Source organism: Malania oleifera, chromosome 1 (genome assembly GCF_029873635.1).
Source record: "Malania oleifera isolate guangnan ecotype guangnan chromosome 1, ASM2987363v1, whole genome shotgun sequence".
NCBI lineage: Eukaryota > Viridiplantae > Streptophyta > Magnoliopsida > Santalales > Ximeniaceae > Malania > Malania oleifera.
The window spans coordinates 148296899-148302898 of NC_080417.1; the positions used below are offsets into that span (position 1 = coordinate 148296899).

Genomic DNA, 6000 nt, shown 5'->3' on the forward strand with positions numbered 1-6000 from the left:
TTTTTTCCAGTTATATCAGCATGATTCTTGTCAACCCATAAAACCAATACCAAGACAACTACGAGTGCTGGATGAAGTATCATATTTTTCTGATTACATTTACTTTGCATCCAAAACCCACATATTAGTGTCACATGCCTAGTGTAATGGTCTCCGCCAAATCCCAATGAGGTATTGTCAGCTTTGGCCCAATCAGCCTCACGGTTTTGACCCATAAAAGGCACCTCATAAGTGAACCCTAAACCATTGTTATATGCCCAAGATCTCCCTAGTATTGTGACAGGCCCTCCCATTCAATCTTTGACACCCTCATCAGAGTGGCCCACACTGCTGTGTAAGAACTACACCTAAGATCCATCCACATGACATTACGCTATGATACCAATTACCAAATTTACCGTTGTTGGCCCAACTCTGGCAAGGTATTGTCTATTTTGGCCCAGAACCTCATGGTTGTGCCCCTACAAAAGCAGCCTCACAAGGTTGAACCCTAAACCATCCTCTATTGCCAAGATCTCCCTAGTACACGTCCAATGTGATATCATGACCTAGCTTATAAGGATTACCCTATGAAAGGGCAGATCACATTGGCAATTGGGTGCCAAGTGCCAACACAGGCTGCTTGTGTGGATATGGTCCTAGAAGGGAGGGCTTTATCTAGAGTAAAAAGATTTTTCCCCATGGAGAATTGTAGAGAATTCGAGGGATCTTGAGAGAATTTTTTATAGAGTACTATAGCTGGTTGATCTTAGTCAATACCCATCCATTGGGGTGATAGGTGGCATGACCCTAGAACAGGTGGTTGGGCAGGGGTGCCTAAAAAAATGGTTTCCACCTCGTTTATAAACAAATATCTGAAGCTTGTTACAGGATAGTGGAATTTCTCTTCTCCAATGCTTGTGTTTCTTGCTTTTACCATTTTCTAGGGGAATCTTGGGTGGATTTCTTCATCCAGCCAGAAGGAAAGGCTGACTGAGGCATTTCCTAGGTGAGGAATTGCTTGACATAGTACCTTAGGTATCAGCCAATGGGAGTGCTAACTCTAGCCCTTTGGAACTTGCCCCTAGAATATATATCTAACTGCACTGCATACCCATATTTATGTATTAAACGATAGGATATGGCCTCTGTAATGCCCAAATCCCAAACCAATCTTGCGTTCTTCTCTCATAGTGAATTTTCAAAGAATAAGAATGAAGACCTTTTTGGAGCTCCAAGTCTATATCCAGCTTTGTCGTTCTTAGTTGAATATTCTATTCACCTTAATCATAAACTGATCTGCATCAGTACCTTTTACTGCATTCCTAGCTCACATGCATCACATGATTGAAAATCACTAAACGTAGTTGTCTACTTGAGACAATGGTAATGAACAACTAAAAAAATTGCCAATGTACTGCTCCACTTTGATAATGAAACCATTGAAATTTTAAATCTAAGAATACTTAAAACAGGTCATCAATTGTTTACAAATCTCAAATATTTCCACAGATTATGTTAAGTTTCTAGTTGACGTAAAAGTGTGAAAAATTGACACCTGAGGAAAGTTCTTCAAGCCGAGTTGTGGGTATAAGACCTGAACATCTCGGATCCCTCCGAGGTTAGCGACTGAAACAGCTTGTTGATACTCCTCCACCATTCCTATTGCCTCACAATAAATTGCCTACATTCATTCCATCATTACAATAAGTTATAATACATAAATAAACAATTAATTCAATCAAGTATCAGTGTGTTACAAAATTTGTAAACATGGGAACAAAGACAAAGGCTCAGACCTAGGTGTCCAAAAGCAAATAGAATAACCTTTCAAATACACCATACCCTACCATTGCTTCCAAATAACGCAGTCGTTCTCTCGACATTTCCTCTCTTGCCTGCAATATCAATCAAGAAAAATTATACGTAATTTTTGAAGTGGTCATGAAAAAATTAGAAATGAAGATTTCAGTAAATCAATTTGGTTTTATGCTCGGGAGATCAACAACATAAGCTATTTATCTTTTAAGAAGTTTAATGGAAAAATTTAGGAAAAAGCAGAGGGACTTGCATATGGTCTTTATTGACCTAGAGAAAGCTTATGATAAAGTACCTAGGGAAGTCCTTTGGTGGGTCTTAGAAAAAAAAGGGAGGTCATTAAGGATATGTATGATAGAGCAGTGATTAGCATTAGAACTGTAGGAGGAGAATCTATAGATTTTCCAAACACAATAGGTGTACATCAAGATTATACTTTGAGTCCCTATCTTTTTACTTCAGTTATTGATGAACTAAGTAGGAATATCCAAAATGAGATTCCTTGGTGTATATTGTTTGCAGATGATATCATGTCGATTGATGAAAGTAGAAGCAAAGTGGAATCTAAGATGGAATTTTGGAAAGTCACATTAGAGTCTAAAGGGTTTAGAATAAGTAGGAATAAGACAGAATATATGAAATGTAATTCCAGTAATGTAAGGAGTAGCTACAGAGATGAGGTTAAACTTGATAATCAAGATATTAATAGTACTGATAGATTTAGATATCTTGGATCTATTATGCAAGCTGAAGAGGAAATTGAAGAAGATGTAGTACATAGAATTAAAACATGTTAGGTAAAATGGAGGAGTGTGTCAAGTGTGTTGTGTGATTGTAGAATACCCTTGAAATTAAAAGAAAAGTTTTATAAGACGGCTATAAGGCCAGCTATGCATTATGATTCAGAATGTTGGGCAACTAAAAAATAACATGTACAAAAAATAAAAGTGGGTTAGGTGCGAATGTTAAGGTTAATGAGTATTAAAAGATAAAGTGAGAAATGAACATATAGACAATAATTTAGGCATAACACCAGTTGAAAACAAGATAAAGGAGGGGCAGCTTAGATGGTTTGGGCATTTGAAATGAAGGCTTAGTAAAACACCTGTGGGGAAGAGCGAATTAGTTATTATTTCTGGCATGAAATGGGGTAGAAGTAGGCCTAAAATAACTTGAAATGAGGTAGTGAGGAAAGATTTAATAGCCCTTAATCTAATAAAAAAACCGCTTTTGATCGGGAAGTGGAAAAGAATTCATGTAGCTTACCAAATCTAGTTGGACTTAAGGCTTCTTGTTGTTGTTGTTGTACAGAGAATTAGATTTGAAAAAAGAAAGAAAAAATAAAAAACATTCGAATTCGGACATTACGATTCCAATTCTTCTAATTCTGTCCATCATTTTCTCAACAACAAAGCAGGTCATAAAGTAAAAGAATCTGAGAAAACTTTCATGATTCTGAGGTTTAAAAAAATGCTAATGAACAAAATAGAGAAGAAAATGTACAGGTAATTTCTTATCTCGCCCACCACGCCAAGCAATCATCATAACAAGAACTAGATTTACATTATACAATTTCAAGCAGACATTAAAACATAGAAGAAATAAAACTCCAAATGATCCTGTGTGGCTGCCAATTAAAACTGAAAAAACAACATAACATTAGTATTTCGTTCAATTTCATTAACAGCTACATTAGGATCTAACTAATAAAATCATAGTATTTCAAATCTACATTACAGCTTAGAATCTTTTCAATAGTTTCTCAGCAAAAAAACTGGAAATAACAAACCAACCACAAAAAAAATTCCAGGAATCAGTGAGAAAATACAGTCAAGAGAGAGAGAGAGAGAGGGAGTACGAGTTGGAGATCGTAGTGGGTGGATTTGGAGAGAAGAGATCCATCGGGAGCCAAGCAGTGCCGCTCCAACTGATCAATTAGCAGCGTTACATCCGGCGCTGACCCCCTTGCCATTGTTGAAATCAGAAATGTACAGACGGTGGGAAAGTAGACCTAACAAAGCAAATCAGATCAAATAATACATGCCGGATTAGGTGGATTATTGGGTGAAAAATCATAATTTATATTCGACTCATTTAAGTAGCGGATTGTTGGTAGTTCAGGTTTGATAATTTATGGCGGATGGCGGATAATCCGACATTCTCAAAGATAATTTTATTATCATTTTATTAATAATTTATTTTGTGTCCTAGTAATTGAAATTGTTTTCAAAATTAGAATTTAGTAAGTTATAAAACATTTAAAAATCAATCACAAAGTAAAAATTTATTTTACCTAATACCTAGTAAGTATGCGAGTATGATATAATGGTAAGTTGTTTCATTTGTGGGTTCTATGTTTGATAAATCTGACAACTGAATTACTTTTTCACCCATTTCATCATTTTGATCAATTGCATTTGCCTCAAACATTTTTTTCTAATCCTAGTACTTTACTGCAAAAATAGAGCAATGGGAAATCAAATGCAAGCATTGTTACTAACCAAACAAATAAAGGAAGAATGAACAAATAAGATTATAAGTCTCGTTCTTAATGTCATCCTTAAAGTCAAATAAATCAAGCAAAAATTAAGTGTATAACAATAATCAATATTATAGAACTATATTGAATTAAAACACTGAAAAATAAGCTAAAATATGTCCAAAACAGCAGGCAAATCCAATTGAGCTGAAAATTTGAACTTTATTTAAAATAATTAATCAGTGCAAGCTGCAAAATGACTGAAAATTTGAACTTTATTTTGAGCAAATAATAAATTCATGAGCCAAGCCATTACATATTTTAAATACAATTTTTTTTATCAATTAAAAAAAAAAAAAATTGTGGCCACGGTAAATTTATTTTGATGTAATTAATGAACATTTTAATTGTTACAATTTCAGTTACTGCACTTTTTAAATCAGTGTAATGTCAATTCAAATATGATTGAAAAGAAGGATTTCAAATGATTAATCAAGCTGAGCCGCCCAAGGTGATTGAAAATTTGAATGTTTTTTAAGGACAATTAATTTGTTACTCTTTGCAGATTTAAATATAGTTTTGATCATTTCATTTAAAAAATAAAAAAAAACATTTGGTTAATGTAAATTTATTTTAACGTGATTAATGTACATGTCAAATTATTGTAATTTCAGTTCCTATAAATTTTAAATTATTGTAATTTCAAAACAAATTAAAAATTACAATCTTTCATATCGACTAAAAGTATATTCCTCTCGTAATTGAATGTTAATTCACCAAATCAGCCGAGTTCAAATCAAACATTCATTGAAATTACAACCAAACACGATAGGAATTAATCAATTATAGATTTTTAAGAATCGATAATTTGCTAGAAAACAATTTGAGTTTGTGTAAAATTTTAAAACCTCACCACACCCAGCACAGGTGAGGGCAGCGGCGTGGGCGTGGCTTGGGTGGTGTCGAGCGGCAGCAGGCAGCAGCGTCGCCAATGGTGATCCTGCGCACGACGTCTCGCGCAGGAGTGCAGCGGGGGTGGGGGTGTACACAATTACATGTGAGAGAGAGAGCGTGAGGTGGGGGTGGTGCTGCTGCTGCAGCGCTAGCTGCGCTACAGATTAGGCTGTGAGCCGTGACGAGGGAGGGCGTGGGGCGCTAGACGCTGCGCGCCCGAAGGCACGAGGGCTGTGGAGAAGGGCCGCAGGGGCTGAGGCAAGCGCTCTAGCGCTGTGACTACAGTGTGCAAGTACGTAGCCCTAAAGATGAAGTGATGAACAGTGACTGAATTTGAAATTGAAAGTGGGTTGTGCCGGCTAAATTATTATATATTCAAATTTTCAATAATTAAATAAAAAACACAATCACTAATTGTTTGTCCACCTCGAGGCAAGTACCTGTTTCACTTTTTTTTTTTAGTAAAAACATAAATTTTACCTAAACAAATATTTTAATTAGTTTATATAAATTGTCAAAAACACTCGTTAAAATTTGACAAAAAGATAGATTCATTCCTTAAAGTTTAAAAAATGTCAAAAACCATCTGGGTTTCAAAAATATCATACACCGTTGCTGAAGTTTGCCAAAAAGACACATATCATCTTTTAAAAAAATTATCTTTTTACAAGATATAAGAGAATATTGTGTTTTTTTAATAAATTTCAATGGAGGTTCTTAAGATTTTTGAAACTTTAATAGAGATCCTTAAAATTTTTGAAACCTAGAGG

At 35.0% G+C, this 6000-nt stretch overlaps 1 protein-coding gene across 5 annotated transcripts in view; it reads right to left on the reverse strand.

Moving 5' to 3' along the window:
- The window catches only part of LOC131158226 (AUGMIN subunit 4-like), a 59266-nt gene extending 53695 nt beyond the window's left edge, over nucleotides 1-5571 (reverse strand). For 4 of the 5 annotated variants that reach the window (XR_009137432.1, XM_058112958.1, XM_058112950.1 and 1 more), the window contains exons 1-4: nucleotides 5190-5536; nucleotides 3656-3808; nucleotides 1830-1877; nucleotides 1538-1663 (exon numbers count right to left, since the gene is read on the reverse strand). The gene's annotated coding sequence lies outside the window, so the exon portion shown is untranslated. Of the gene's footprint in view, nucleotides 1-1537; nucleotides 1664-1829; nucleotides 1878-3655; nucleotides 3809-5189 lie in introns of all 5 variants that reach the window. The other variant, XM_058112940.1, reaches the window with a different exon arrangement.
- Between the last annotated feature and the right edge of the window lie 429 nt (nucleotides 5572-6000).